This window comes from Kryptolebias marmoratus, linkage group LG18 (assembly GCF_001649575.2).
Source record: "Kryptolebias marmoratus isolate JLee-2015 linkage group LG18, ASM164957v2, whole genome shotgun sequence".
NCBI classification, from domain to species: domain Eukaryota; kingdom Metazoa; phylum Chordata; class Actinopteri; order Cyprinodontiformes; family Rivulidae; genus Kryptolebias; species Kryptolebias marmoratus.
In genome coordinates, this window is record NC_051447.1 from 8018663 (window position 1) to 8035394 (window position 16732).

Sequence of the window (16732 nt, forward strand, 5' to 3'; positions counted from 1 at the left end):
GAAAAACACAAAGGTCTCCGTGGAGCCTGTGTTTGTTCTGGCCTGCTGTAAAACATGGTGCAACATGGCTTAAAGGCGAATAGGACTGCCACCAGAAAGTACTCAGAGAAATGATGGCCCATTAAAGAAACAGCTTCCTGTATCTATGAGACTTTATTTTTTCCCATTGAACCAAGCAAAGTAGAAGTTAGAAGTTCAGAGGCAGGTCCTGAGTCCAGTGTATGAAGGGAACAACACCAGAGACAGACATTGTCTAAACGGTTTTACAATATATTACTATGTTTTCAAATGAAGAGCAGTTAATTCTGAGGAAATGTGACTATTTGAGTCACTTGCAAGTTTGGGTAACACTTTTTGCTTACCAAAGGAAAATATCTAATATAACCAAAAAAATGGAAATTCAAAACTTCTCTTTTATCAAAGCCACAACAACACACACATCAACATTAAAACCATTTCCATTATAGAGAGAATGAAAATCTAAGAACGCAATTTTACACTTCGAGCATAATTTGTAATCAGTTACCTTGCCATTTTCTAGTTTTTTTTTTGTTACTACCAGATGTGAGTTGCAATTGTCTTATGGACTTTTTTTTTTTGGTGTTCAGCTAAATAACAGACTAAAGTAGAAACACTGTGGCTGTTATCAAAACCTCATTTTTTATTTGTGCAAAGTATGCAAATTGTGCATATGCTATATTTATATAATTCAATCTAGTGGTAATGAAGGTTTGTTTTGTGAATTATTTGACTTGCTGCTTAAGTTTCACAGTTTGATTTTCAGCTTTATTGTTAAACAGAGAATGCAGGGTTCTTATATGTCGCTTGTACTGAAATCAGCCTGATGCACTCATAACACGTCTCCACAAATTCAATGCAGAAAACTACACCTACTGGACCTGTGGTAACAGTAATTGTTTTCTGCTCCAGAGTTGGAAATAATATCAGGTATTGACTAACATCAGGTAGTGCAAAGAGAGACCTATGAGCTTTTAATATTTCTTGTAAAAAAAAATTTAATTGCACACAGATAAAAACAAAATAATGATTATATTTTTTGCTTATTAACTAACAAGTTATTGTAAAATCAATCTAAAAAGAGCCAACAGAATTTACCCAAATTACTAGACCTTGATCTAACTAGGGCTACACAAGTAGTGCACAGTGTTTTTAATTCTAATTAAACTGAACATAAAGTGTGAGTGATGATAGCAACCCAGTAAAATTAGAAATTTTCCAGCACCTCTTTATTCTCTTTCCATTACCACTATTTCACATTCTGTCAAACACAAAACAAGCCTTTGCTTGGTGCTATATTTGCTGAAAAGGAGCTAGTTGTTGCTATGCAACTAATAAATACATCTGAGGTGTACTTCTCTCAAGTTTCCTTCTACCTCTCAGTAACCTGTGCACTGAGTGTGGTACAAACTGCACTTTCCTGATGCTGTCAGCTTTGCCCTCTTCCCTCTCTGTAAACAGGGGTCTCTGGTGAATATGCAGCATACTGTGGAGTCAGAGATCTAGCAATGAAAGTAGTTCTCCTTTTCCTTCTCAGATCTTATTTGCAGCAGACAGCACACTGATTTACACAGTGAAGTGACAAGAACGACACCCACGACTTACTGAGTTAAAAAAAAAAACAATTTCGTCCATCACCATTACAACACTCTTTACTTTTTCACTTCTTTCACTTAAAACCCAACTCACTCTTCATGTCCACAGCTCTTGCCATCCGCACTTTAGGCCAAAATCAAGGTTTCTCCAGCCTTGTTCATCTGACACGTGAAAACTACAGTTCAAGAGCTGCCTAACCTACCATACATGTGATCTATACATTGGATCAGTCAGACACAAACATCCTACAGAAACATGAACATACAAGAGGAGGAAAAACAACCATGCATCTTTTGATGGCACAGATTTTGAAAAATAAATAAATAAATAAAATAAGGAAAGGTGGGACAAAATGGAAAGGACTGGACTCATGGATCTCATGACATAATGAGCCGTGAGAACACATGCAGCATTTCCAGACAGTGTTATTAACACACCGGTGAAAAACACTTAACTCATGCCTATTCAATTATGCTAATGAATACATATACAAATGACCCTGGTCAGTTATTAGCTCTCTCAATTAGGGGACATGAATGAGGGTCCTTTGGATAAAGAGGGAAAAAAGGAGTGATGGGTAGTTTGCTGTTCACTGGTGATAACAGAAGGCAAGGCTGGTGCACAATTTGGTTGCTGCTGTTCAGAGGATTTATGACACAGCACAAAAATTAATGCCTCACTGATATTCATGAGAACATGTGTAAATAAATGGGGGCAAATAAGCACAAGAGCCTCTTATGATTCTACATCTCTACTTTAACAAGTTCCATAGTTTTTAAACTATGAAAAAAGATTAGATAATTGATAGAATGCTTTAAAGAAGTTATGCTTTGCTTTCTTTTACAATAAATTTAGCAATTTCTTAATCTTACTTTGTGATAAATATGCAATTAATTAAAAAAAACAACTGTACCTAGCTGAAGATCACGCAACTTCTCTTGTACTTTAGACATTTGATCAACATGCAAAATTGGAAATCGTCTGTTCACGATGATGAGATATAACTATTCTAATAGCTGTTCATATAGCTGAGGGTTTTTATTATGATAAAATTGCAAGCATTGGTACTGTCTTTAATAAAATTCCAGCTGGAATCTGACAAAACAGTCAATTCCCATCAATAATTTCCACTGAGGTTGACATCCTAATGCGTTCCTTTTTCCTGCTGTGGCCTAATGGCAGCTGAGTGGTCCTTTCACTTACATCAGCATTCTAAAATTGCAAAGCCAAACACCACAAAAATAAAACCATGGCCATATTTGGGTTTTAGCTTTAAAAAAATGGATAGACCAGGATCTCACAGGAAGCAATTTGTTGAATTTGCTGTTGAAAGGAAAATGACAAATACACTAAAACACATACAAAAACAACAACAGCTAATCCAATAATTTATTTCCATAAATGTTTACATATTAATTATTAACCCTCTCAAGGCAGGCGTTGCAACAACATATCTGATTTTTCCTGTTACTAAAACCTAATTTGAGCCTGAGAGGGTTAACTCAATGTTTATGATAATGGGAACCTACACTACACAAANGGGGGGGGGGGTAGTTTGTGATGCTGTTGTTGTAACCCAGGGAAAAATAATAAATCAACCACAAATTAAAGCAGTACTAAAGAAACTCGACATTACAATTACACTGACTACATAGCGTCAATAAAAGTGGCCCGTACAAGAAAAATAAACAGACAATAAAATAAAAAGCTATAAGAAAAAGACATAAAAGCATCTTTGACAGTAAGCAAACTATGATTTAATGCTCCACTGAACTATATGTGTTTCAAAGAAGCCAATTTGTAAGCTTTATCACGATGGCAGGAGCTGTAATTACTCAGCCAGCCTACCTGATAAAGCACCAAGCCCTTTTTCCATGTTGCCAGGTCAGATTTTATGGAGGTTTTGATCCTAAAGGAAGGTTCTTTATGTAACCAAAATGTAAACATGTCATTCCTCCGCATTATATTATCCAATCATCACATGATTATTGTTTGAAAACAATAATTATATATATTTCTTTTTTCTTGCAATGCTCCTTACAGCTTAATTTCTAGATCAGCTGCACATGGCGCTGTCCAGAGAGGGAGGGTGCTGAAATCCACCCCTCTTCTCTGCTGAATAGGAGTGCTGTCCATGGTTCTGCATCAGCTCTGCTCAGCCTGAGCTCAGAAGCTCTTACCACAGAGATAAAATATGAATTCTGAGGGTTGGGTGGAGCGGTTTGGACCTCATCTCAGCCAGGACTGTCTGAAACCGCCAAACACGCTCGAGTCTCAGCAGGCAGAAAGCTCCACGCCCTGTTCGCTATCTGAACTGTCACATGTGTCACAGTGTCATCCACAAATGAATGAGTGCGTGTCTGTGTGTGTGAGACCAGTAGACAGAAAACGTGAATATAGTTAGAGCTAGATGAAATTTTACCTTTTGAAAAATAAAAATCCAACTTTAGGAACCATTGCTGTGCTAATTTGTTGAATTTATTTTACTTTGGTGTTTTGCAAACGCGTTAATACCACGTTTTGATTGATGCTTGTTTTAACATTCACTCGGACGCATTGTTATGGTGCATCCAGCGGGATGTTGTGTGAAAGGAAAAGCCTGATCTACGCTTATCAGGGGCCAGCCCCACTCTATAATGCCTTTCCCTGGAGTAGAAAGGCCAGCCAATCAGAGAGGATGTGCCAATGAGTCACAGAACGAGCGGACAGCAGCCAGTGGACCGAGAGGAGCTGTCTGCTGCTCTGGGCACGAAAGCTGTAGCATCCATGGATGGAGGGATTTGCTCAGAACACCAACATCCACATATGTGCGTTCACAACCATTCATTTTGTTAAAAGAAAAAAAATCAATAAGTATAATTCTTTACAGTTTCATACTTTCATCTTCACTCTCATGAGACTTAAGAGATTAATCTCAAACATTGCCCCCTGTTATTAAGTCCCATAACACCCACTGTGCACTGCAAGGTGACGTGAAGGTCAGCATGTTGCCCACATACACTCCAGGCTGAACTGAACACTGGTAATAGTACAGTATCCCATTCAAAGTGAGCAGCTGTGAAACAAAAACACATTCTGAACAGGCCGTCTGAATGAGACCCTGAGATATTCATTAACTATTAATGCAATGGGAGATCTCGCAGCTGGATCCCACCACACGGACACAAACAGGTGTGAAGCCACATGACATGACAATGTGTTAAATATTGTCTAAAAATGATAAAGAGAACAAATTATTTTATTAACTTAATGGAACCTGCAGAAAAGATAAGCAGACATTTCTGATCCATTGTTGGACATTCAAATCCTTTTTCAAATGAACGACAAAAGCTTTTTGAATAAGAATTGTAGGACCTTAGAGGGGGAAAATAGACTTGGAAAGTAGTGAAAAAATGAGTCAAAATGGACTTGAAATCAAACTGCTTTATGCTTTCATTTTTTCCAGAGAAAGAAACCTTAACAAGTGTTATCACAATCAACCAGCCTTCAACTCTGTTATGGTTAGGAAAGCTTTGTATAGCCTCTGACTCCCAAGTCTGTCTTTGTTTAGTAGTCTACTGTACCTCAGCATGCATGGATAGAGGACAGGATAGGAAGGAAGGGTTCATTTCAGCTGAATGTGGGATAATGAGGCCAAAGAGAGAAGGGAGGAGATAAGGGATGACAGGGTAGGAAATGACAAACAGCAGGGAAGGCAGTGCAGTGATTCGATTACACTGCAAGTTCTCATTAAATGACAAAGAAAACCCAACACTGGAAGCAGCAATCCATACTGGATACAGCTGCTAAATATGTCACATGTGTTGTCTATTCCGTGGCTCAATTACGATCTCCGCTGACTGCTCTGCTGCCACTGTTGATCTGGAGCTCAGCCCAACCCTCTCTGGGACTCTGACACTAACGCCACGGATCGTATCAGACAGAGCCACATGCAGCCTGATCGCACCTAAAACGGAGACTCGCATCCATTTAAGTACTTCTAAACTAATGTTTTAGAACTAACAAAAAAGAGACAGAAAAAATAAAACACAAAGTGTGCAGAAATGTCTGCAGTAACCTCTAGTATGTGTCTAACAAAAGCTCCAATTTCTTCAAAACAGATCCTATCTTACAAGCGCATTTTTTTTTTACATTTCCCTACTGAGTAATAATCATAAACAGAAAATTCTTTGATGAGGTCTTGTCAGAAACAAACTGCACATCATATTCCTTGTCTTCCTTCCATCCTAAATATAACCTGACTCTTTCACTCATATTTACAGTACAGTGTCCTGTGCGCCTCGATCGCAGACACGCTTACACACACACACAAGAAATCTCCATTTCAAGCAGCATGTGTTCTTTTCAAAGCACCAACACAAACAAAACCTCGGCTGCTGTCTGACTATATACTATGTAGACATTTACTATATAATATATCTGTGCTATCACCATGTCCACCCTGTGATCCTGCAATAATAATTTTTTTAAAATAAAAATCTCTTACCTGGCAGCACGCTTTCTTTCCTGGGTCCTCTTCAAAATCCTAGGAAGGGCTTCAGACAAGTTCTGCTTTTGCTGAGGAGGCTTGATGTTGCACTTTGAAAAAGAAAAAAAAAAAACAAACATCAGTGGCTTAAAAAAAGTCCCCTTTTATTCACACGACGGCTTCAAGAAGCACTCACGATCACACACTTGAACACTCAGTCAGCAGCTCTGGCGAGCGACCAGCTCGCTGTTCCTTCCCTCCCCTACTGTCCGTGACACTCGCCTCCTCTCTTCCCGCCTACCTACTCCAGCCCCCTCCCCCCCAGCTTCATTCCTCCTTTACCTCTCCCGCGCTTGCTCCTCTTCTGTCAGACAAAATGCACACATCCTCTCCATCTCTCAGATCACTATTTTCTGACATTTTCCCCACCCACTCACACCTTCTGCTCGGTAAAAACAAATATCTGTCAGTGGTACTATTAGATGTGCGTTTCCACACACCATTTACAAACTTATTCTTGGTTTATGGACCAATTCTGAGGAAATTATCACACAAAATAAAACGTAGCCCCCTGTGAAAGCCTAATAACATTTGACAGTATGATTAATGGATCATGGTAATGAGGCATTCCTACTGTATATGATTACCGTTTTGAAAGACATAACCACTGCTCTTTCACACTTCTATTTCTTTATTTTCCCCTCTCCATGTCTCACTCCATTTATTCCCGTCTCTCCTCAGGTCCTGTTAAGTGATGCTGCTCACGTCCCATTCTGCAGACAGCTAGTCAAGGGCATTCCCAGAGTAAGTGTATGCTAATGCTCTGCCTCGAGGAGCTGCCTAGCATCCTCTAGACACTCAGCCTGACCAGACGTGGCACTCTGCTCTCCCAGAGAGGGGGCAGCAAATGCAAAGACAAAAAGGGACCACAGGCGAAAATCTGCCAAACTGTCGTGTCTCCGCTCCAGTTGGCACAGCAAAGTCAAAAGCATCGGATCAGACAAAGGTGTAAACCAAAATCTACCTTTGGGTAAGTCAAACTAGCTAATTACAGATTACCCAAAATTTTGGGGAAATACAGGAAGTTAAAAATTATAACTGGAGATGAACACATGTGTTATCTGAATATAGAAAAAGTATTTACCAATGCATTATGTTTTTTCTCCTATATTTAAGGTGTTTTTAAATTGCAGTCTGAGAAAACAAATCTAATACAAAAATTTTGAGCCTTTTTGCAAACTGTGTGTGGGCTTTTAGAGAGCTTGATATTGGTTTCACACTGATTAACTGATTTGATTGTAATTGTGTGTTTGTACTCTGCATCCTTTTATATTATGAAGCTCTATTTACATTATACTGTATATTTTTATGTGATTGAGCTCCATATCTATCCTGCTGAGAAACTTGGGAACATTGGATTCTCTGCATCCTAACATAATACTCTGTTCAGCTTAGTCCTGTTTTTCTTTCAATTGAAGGCATTTGTTTTCAACTTAAAATGTATTTGTTATTTTTAACCGTTTTGATTTATATTGTAATTTTCCTTATTTTTGACTTACTAATTGTTGAAAAACAATGTTTGCTTTTATATCGGAGGTTGGAATAATCCAAAAAGATAGAGGAAATAATAAAAAAGTGCACCAAATAAAAGCTCAGGTGTAAGAAGGTTCAGTCCTCGTTTATGCTAAGGATGTATTTATACTGCAGCACAGCATTTAAAAAACAAAAAAATGTATAAAGTGTAAGGAGGTGAATTTAGATTTTTTTGCTGCAGTACCTGCACAGTGGTCATGATGCCCACTGTGGTTGATGGACATAACTAGTTCTGACCTTTTAAAGGAGCTACACTGCAAACCACAAGTCTTTTTTTAATGACTTTAAATGTCTTTAAATTGTTTAAATGTTGGCGTCCTGTGATCACTCCTTGATCTTACCCCTAGATATTCTCACTGCAACATCTTTACATTTATATTCAAAATATAGTTTCACTTTGCACTCTATAGCCCATCTGCAAGCTGAATGAGTATTAAATATGCAGCAGACCATAAACAATATATGCTAAATGCGCATGTATATCAACTATACATGTCTAGGGAGAAAACCTGCATGTAAATAAAGTGCACGAGTTCTTAAAGCACATTGAGACAAATGTTTCATTTGACACAACTGATTTAAACACACATAGGCTAGACTAGCATACACAGACAGGACAGAGGAGAAACAAACAGGGAATCCTTGTTAATGATTACCAAGTCAGACTCTGCACAGCTTGCTCCTCTGTACATAAGCTACGGTTCATTGGTGTTGTGTATGTACTGTGTGTTGTGTGTGGATGCCGGGGGATCGATTACTCTGGGTAGTGATGTGGCCGCTGCAGATTTGTGGCTCAGCGGTCTTATGGTTTGACCCTAATGAGCAGAGGAAGAAGTGCATCCACACAGAGGGGTGCAGGATATAGCAAATATCTTCTGTCTTGTCAAACAGAGTCTAAACACATATCCCAGCTTCTCACTATCACAGCTAGGGTCAACATAAAGCTCAAGTTCTTAAGTGATAGTCTTCCAAAAGAAGGAATCCAAATCTTTGTGGTCACCTTTCCACTTGATGGTTTGGTAAACACAACTGATATTTTTTGCTAAAAACTAAAAAAGAGAAGCAGGAAAGTCTGTATACTGTAAGATGTATGAATTGGTGCTCCAAACCGGGTAAAACGAGTCTAAAGGTTTAAATTTTGTCTCTCAGAGATTCAAAAGTTCAACATGTAAATTTATATTTTAAAACAACCACTGAAAAAACACAAAAAGAAAAAAAATGGTTTATACTGTCTGCAGATTAAATGTCCTTAAGTGGAAAATTAATATTTCTACTACTCAATGGAAGGCTAAAATGATAATGGGATTTCACTCTTACTCTATTTGACATACAACAATTTATACTATAAGTTGGTGTTGACACTTGTTATGAACAGAGTAACTTCAATAATGACAGACTTTGTGCTAGTGAAAGCTAAGATTTTATTCACACATAACCCCAGTTAACCCAGTTAAAAAGAATGTTTTTAAAGTTGGAAAGATAATTTTTTTGTGCTTTCAGGGACTAAGAAATTGTAGAATAATCAGAGAATTAACAGACTAACATGAAAATAGAGTAAACGTTTCACAATTTTGAGCGTTAAACGTTATATTCTTGCATTTTCAGCAAATTAGTGCAAGTCTTGCATCTTCCAGTTATGAGTTTCTCAAGTTACAGCATAAAAATATCACACAAATCGTTCAGGCAGTCCTCTAAATGTCCTCAAGTGTTTTAGTCATATTTCAGTCTGAAGGCAGATTCTGCTGACCACAGCTCTTTGAAACACAGTTCAGTGTTTGACGGATAGAAGCAGCCAACTTAGATTGGATATCCCATTCTTCTGAGTGATTGTTTCAGTTGCACATAAAACCAAAAATCACAGAACAGAAGGATATTTAATCAGGCATATTGCAGTTATAAAATCATGATTTTAATAATGTTGTGATGGGGCTTGTTTATTTGTTTATTTGGGTGCTGCGGAAATTAAAGTAATAAAGATAAAGCATGTATTTTGGTCTTAAAATGTGCAAACCTAATCAAATAAACTTTCAAAATGAAATCTGGAATGGGTAACTGATCATAAAATGGACTTTTCATAAAGAATGTCTACCCTTCATAGGTGCTTTTGTCTTTAATATGGAAAACTAACTTTCCTAATCTGTTTCTGCAGGATGATTAAGGAGCACGCCCCAGCTTCTGAAAAGAAAAAGACAGGAAATATGAGCGCAAAAGGCTAAATATGAATTTCTTTTAAACCAGAAAACCTGTCATCGATCAACTCACTTTGAACAAAAAAGGAAACGGGGAAAAAAAGAGAGATAAACAATGTAAGAGGGGATTGAAAAGGGTGAAATGGCATTTAGAAGAAAAGAGGCATAAGAATAAAGGAAGATGGGTGAACAAAAAGGACAATTTCTCAAAATGTCAGGAGCATTTCAGTGGTCACCTTTGGACACTGTAAATTACTGGTCTTCTTCAGCCACCAAGAGAGAAGATGCAAGTGTCAGAAGTAGCCTTTTAAGTCATTTTTACACACTTTTAGTGACTAACTTGTTCTTTAGTTTTTTATGTCATGTTAAGATGAAACAATAAAAAAATAATCTGAAACTAAAATTCACACACTGTTTTTTTACTTACACTATTCCAAAATAGTGTATTGTATTCATGTAGCCTAACATAAAGAAAGAAATCAAGTTATGGGTTTATTGTTCAGTGTGTGTTGTGAATGACTCACAGCTACTACCACACCAAATTTACCTTAATTTCTGCCCACAAAAATGAGTTAAAGCCATTTTTGTGTTGGCTAAGGTTGATTATCTTAAATTGTGTTGACTCCAAAAGTTAATGAGTTGTAGATGTCCATCCAATGATTACTTTCTGAGAGTTTCATTAAAATTTGTTGAAATTGAAACGGTACAAACCAACCAACTCTCACAAACACACACAAAACATTATTGCCTTTGGCGGCAGGCAACAAAAGCAGACATTTCCCTGATATGAATCATGCAGTCAAATTGTGCATGAAAAACTAGACAACTGCTGAATGTTCATTAGCTAGGAAATGTGACTTAAAAACAGCCAATATATCTCCCCTTACAGGCCTATTTATCAGTATCAGTATTCTCCAAACTTCATCAATGGAAAGTTAAGTGTTTTTTTTTTACACCTCCGCTCTTGTCCAGATGCTGTTTTATCCTCCTGCCTTCCACTTAATCCTATATACCAATCCTTACATGCACACAACTATTGCATTGTCTCATTAGAGATGAGCGCTTTTCCCTATTACCCATTTTGCTTCTTTTGCAAACGCCCACTTTCCATCTATCACCCTGACATGCACACAAAGTTTACCTTACGGTTAATGCTGTAACAATCAGAAAGAAAATTCTGCAGAGACACACAGGTTGTTGGTTTTTAGGAGTAATAAAGTCACAATAATAGGGTAGAAACTTATTTCAGTCTTGAGAGATAAGTTTCCTTTTGATTTTACACAAGATTAAAGCTTTGAAATGATTTATGGGAAAGGATTATGGTTTACCTTTGAGTAAACTTACTAAAAATTAAACCAGAGATTAAAATGCTTTGGGTTACTCAGGATGCTATAAAGTGACACAAACACCTCCTGGAATCGAATCCATGTTTAAGTTTAAAGTGAAGCCACTGTGTACCATGCAAAGAGGCACAGTTTAAATGGACAGCACCAAGTCATTAATGTTGGTGTGTCATTAAATAACAATTTACAAGCATGCAAAAGATCTATATTGAATAAAACCCACAAAACCCTGAAGTACAACTAATGCTAACAGCTTTGACGGGACAAGGACTGTCACTGGTGTGGAAGTGTGATGTACCCATCTACCAAGCTGCCTTCCATATGCCTACAATCCAACCAACTGCAACTAGGACAAAATGTTCATCATCAGAATCAGAAACTTTTAGGATGCCAATCTTTATTAGTGAGAGAAGACAGAGTCTATGTTTGGAGGCAGCAGAAGAGACCGTTCCCATCTCCTTTGGATGGGTTAAGTTTGGGCAACAAAACTGACTTGTACTCCAAAATACCTTGGCTCGGTATTCAAGGTTTGATTCTAAGTACGTGTCTGTCTTGAAGGAAAAGAAAAAAACAAAGGAAAAAAGAAATGGGTCTTGACAAGATGATATGCAAGACTGGTGGTGTATTAGAAACACCTTTATACACTCAGTGTTTGAACTGGATATAAAGCAACAGGTTTAAATGACTTTCATTTTATGTCAAAAATGGTATGTGTACGTTCAGTACCCTAATAAGTTTGCTTCATGAGAACATATAAAATATAATATTCAAATACAAAATATACCAAAAACAGCTGCAGCTAGGAGCTGTTTATTGGAAACAGTTCAGTTGCTTTGGAAACAGCTGCTACTAGATTTTAAGTGCTTCCACACTACAAGTGGATACCAGTAAATCTCTTTTGGCATGTAGTTAAAAAAGAAAACATTGGTAGACATGACAAATGTAAAGTTTATATTTGCTGTTCTCAACGAATGATAACTCAGGCCTAATACTGACATCATAGCACTTGTCATGTAGTCGTGGTTTTGTCATTTCATCCAGGCTTGTTTGTAGTTACATTTTTCCTTTGAGATTATTTCCTGTTGTGCAGACATAAGATTTTCTCAGTAGTGACACCTGCTGTTTGACAAAAGAACTGTAGCACGCCTTCAGCGCCAATATAATCGACGGCTCTGCTTTGCTGACATCACTACTCACTCGTGTCACCATCAGTGTTTGATCTGTTTATTTTGCCATTTTAGGTTGCAAAATTAGCACTAAGGTTAAATGGTAATATGTAGGTTTTACACTAATTCTTTTTGTCCCTTTTACTCATTCAAGCTGTAAAGATTTGACCCACCCAGAGTATTCAGTGCATATTTTCTTAGAAATAGAAAAAGAAGCCATATTAAACAGCTGATGCTGTCATTTTAGGTCTTTCTCTCGTGCCCCCCTCCCCCTCCCCTTCTCATCCTCCCTTCCTCCAGGAAGCTGCCATGAATCACTTACAGCTTTATCTGTAGATAAGTGGCTGTTCAAATATGGAGCTATTCAGAGAACTCTTCTTAGTACATGCAGGTGCTGCTTTTCACCACTACCCGGCTTCTCTCACTCGCACACACGTGGTGTGTACAGCACACCAACTCACACCCACACACACACACAAAGTTACACTCAGAACACCTGCTGGGGTCAGTGATACTTTCCAATAGCGCTGATGTCTCACAGATGTTTGGCTGCCATCCAGGACTACAAGAGGAGCAGAGGAAGCCCTTAGGGACTCTTGTTTTCTGCAAATTTCATTTTCTTTCTTTCTTTTTTTAACTGCTGACAAGTTTAGTCCCTCTGACTGGAAAGGTTTAAGGCAACCAATTAAAAATGACAATTATTCCATTAACTTTTGTCAGAGAATTTCACCAGCACATTGTGCTTGTCTTTCTAAGAATCCCTAGAAACAACTGTTTCCCATTTGTTAGAGGTTATGAAAGTTGTTTTTATGATTTATTACAGTCTTGTCAAACTAATCTATCATGGTATGGATATATTGATTTCCTGTACTACAACCTACACTTACAAATTTTACAGTAGGGTGTCCAAACCTATTACATCTAGTTATTGAAAATCTGTCTCTAAATGAAAACTAATAATCATTTCAGAATTTGCAACATAAATTGCACGTCCTTTTATGTAAAACAGGTAACTAAAACATTTAAATGATCTTTCACTGCACCAACAAGCAGCATTTCTTTTAAAAGACATGTTGTGATAATGTATATGATCTTTAAGTAGATGTTTTAGAAGGTGAAACTAACATGTTTAACTGAGTTCTTGGCTAATACTGTCTCCATTTTGTATTTCATATTGTCAGTAAGCTGAATTTTTTTTGTTTCTTTTATAAAGCTTTTAAAGCTCAAACCATTACATATTTATTAACAATCATAACTTATCACAGAACTGTCATGTGACCCTGTAATTTCTTTTTCTTCGTATGTTGTTTTCACAGTATTACTTTAGTTCCCCCTCACTGCACTCATCAGCTTTGATTACATTAATCTAATGCTGCTGTTTTCATTGAAAAATCATTAATAGTCATCAATAAATTAGTGTGTTTTAAAAAGCCCTGAAAGGGACTTTAGAAGGAAAGATTTAGTGGGAAATGGGGCTAACAAGTATTAAGAAACATAGCTCTAATTAACATACCAACACCTGAAGTATGTAAACATGTGCTTGGACTTTACACAATAAAAAAAAAAATGATCATGTGTCTCAAGAGTGTTTAAAGCTACATTTGCTGCTCTTAATTGGACACAATCAGTAAACAGGAATTCACTTAAACAAAAATCAATAGTTTTTTAAATAAATATTTAAGGTTCATTTGTATGTATATTAAGCAAAATGTCAATGCACTTCATATAAACATAAACCCAGTTGGACATATGTTAATAAGTCCAGCTGTTGTCAGTGAAATATCCTATTGACATGCTCAGCAGACTTAATCTCCTCCTTCTAACTCCAGTCACCAGGCGCTGCTGCTCACCACGGTCACATCCGATCCACGCCGGCAGTGACAATTACGACCTTCTTATGGAGAGATGAGAAGCCCTTCTGACCTCAGAGTCCCATTGATTTGCACACATCAGGAGGAGAAAACAACGTGAAAGGAATTCACCTGGACTGATGACTGTAGAGAGTTGGACTAAAGACATTTGAGGCAGGAAGAGCCACGGAGCATCATAAGCAGACAGACAGTGTCTCTTTTCGATGGCTCCTGTTTGGGACAGAGTTTAGGAGTCAGCGTTGTCTGTTAGAGTGCCCCAGGTCAAGTCTGAAAGGGGACGCTGAAGGGGGATTAGTGTGGATTTAGAGAGTAGTAATAACCTTTGGCCATGGAGGGTTTGCTAATTAAATTACCTTAGCAACCCTGTTTCTGCCAAGCCACACACAGCCTCCAAGGTCAGCAAGTTTCAAAATACACAAAAAAATAAAGAAAATTTACTGTCATCGAAAAAGAATCTTAAGCAGTCAGAAGGACAACTGGGAAACCTTCACAACTTTACCCAGCTACATGAATAGCAACTAAATTCATTACAGGTTGTGTTTAATGCCTTCTATGTGCTTCAAGCAACAATCAGTAAAAAGAAAAAAAAATATGACTCTACTTTTTCATTTTGTGAGATTCCTAATGAACAAATTAAATAAATTAAATCTATGCGTACTTGAAAAAGATTCAAACTTGTACATTGAGTCATTGGCATAGATATTTACAGCAATTTTAAGTAGAGCTGTGCCATATGTCACATCATGCTGTCCATGATAATATAATATAACTATGCATAATAAAAAGGTGTCATATCACAAAGTCAATATGAGGATATGGCATCATTGTTGAGAGTGGGTTTATATTATTTGCAGACTGATGCATGTACAAATAATTTCAAGCTGCTCATAAGCAGGAACATACAGACACACCCTGTTCAGATCGAGTACCTTGACTTTATGGCTGATACAAACAAAACAAGGCTGTTTCAGTGTCCAGACTGAAATATTGACTCTTATCATGTCCAGATAATGTGCCAGCACGCCGACAAGGAGTGGACCAAGTGAAAAACAGTTAGCCTTTAGATACTTTGGTAATATGAAATTGGTTTGGTTACAGAAGAACAAATGTCCAAAAACATTGAACAAAATCTTATACAATGTGCAAGAAAAAAAGTACTAACGAAACAAACCGAAACAAACTTGTTTCAATATGTGAAGAAAAAAACATTATGGAGTACAATGAGGCATTAAAGGCACACAAGGAGGAAACAAGACGCTACAGGAATGAGGTCAAGAGTAAATTTATAATTCAATTAGAAGCACTCAGAAAGCACAAACCGCTTTAAAGGCCACAGAGCGATTAAAAAATAGTGTGATCTAGATCATAATCTAGATCACCATCAAAATTTAATCTATTGTTTTTTTATAACAACCCCAACATTTCATCCAAATGTGTACATTAGTTTTTACCTGATATTGCTAACAGACAGACAAACAAACACACCAACGGAAACAACCCAAAACATAACCTCCTTGGTGGAGGTAACAAAGCATTGCAGACATTATCTCACCAGCAGCACTCAAAGCTATAGAAAGATCAAATGATACATGCAAACTACTAATACATTTCCAATTATTTTTTTTACATGAGTTTTGTTTGTATTGCTTCTTTTTGTTTATATACTTATGTAATTTACTCTTCTTTTAGGAAAAGTATTATGTAGAAAAATTGTAAGTTTAAATTATTCAGTAAGCATTAAATCCTTTTTATAAGCAGTTATTTTAAACTTAGCCCAAATATTTTCTTGGATAACACAACCTAGAATACTTTAATGATTGCATTTGTGAAGTTTCTGCTGTTGCATGTAAAAAGCTGCTCTTGCAGGGTCCTTGTAACAATAAATTCAGTCATCATGCACAGTAGGTCACAGAAAATAAAAGATGGAACAGTAACTACTCCATGATTGTTTGCACTTATAAATTCTGCTACCTGACAGTTACAATCATAGATGCACATTTTGTATATTTTCTATATTGTAAATATTGTTACTGCAAAGTTGACCTGTATTGCCCTTATAACCACATTATGCTGACCAAGCAAACACACTCAGTGACTGTACTTTCCATCTCCTTTTACATAGGAATGCACCACACAACATAAAAAATTACTCAGGGGAAGCTTGAGGAACTGAACAAGGACTACAGGTGTAAACCCTCACAGATCTCTGTCTGATCCAGCACCTACTCAGTCTACAGATACTGAACCAGAATAGCACAAGACAGACCATAACATTAAACAGGTGGCTTTAATGCTGATGGTGTTTTTAGGCTTCCTTTACATGAAACTACCTTTAGTTTTATGTAAAGTCACAGATGATAGTGGTGGCTAAGAGAGAAATGAGGTGAAGTTGAAGACTGAATTTGGAGACAAAAGAGCAACAGGGAGGGGAGGAAGATGTGTGGGAGTAGCAGCAGCATCTCCCACACAGGCGTTAAAGTCACGATCA

General features: G+C 37.3%; 1 protein-coding gene across 9 annotated transcripts in view; it reads right to left on the reverse strand.

Moving 5' to 3' along the window:
* Positions 1 to 16732, reverse strand: part of syt1a (synaptotagmin Ia) — a 197794-nt gene that overhangs the window by 97317 nt on the left and 83745 nt on the right. For 5 of the 9 annotated variants that reach the window (XM_025004918.2, XM_025004917.2, XM_017411556.3 and 2 more), the window contains one exon: positions 6101 to 6192. The gene's annotated coding sequence lies outside the window, so the exon portion shown is untranslated. Of the gene's footprint in view, positions 1 to 6100; positions 6395 to 16732 lie in introns of those variants that run through there. The other 4 variants (XM_017411559.3, XM_017411558.3, XM_017411557.3 and 1 more) reach the window with 3 other exon arrangements.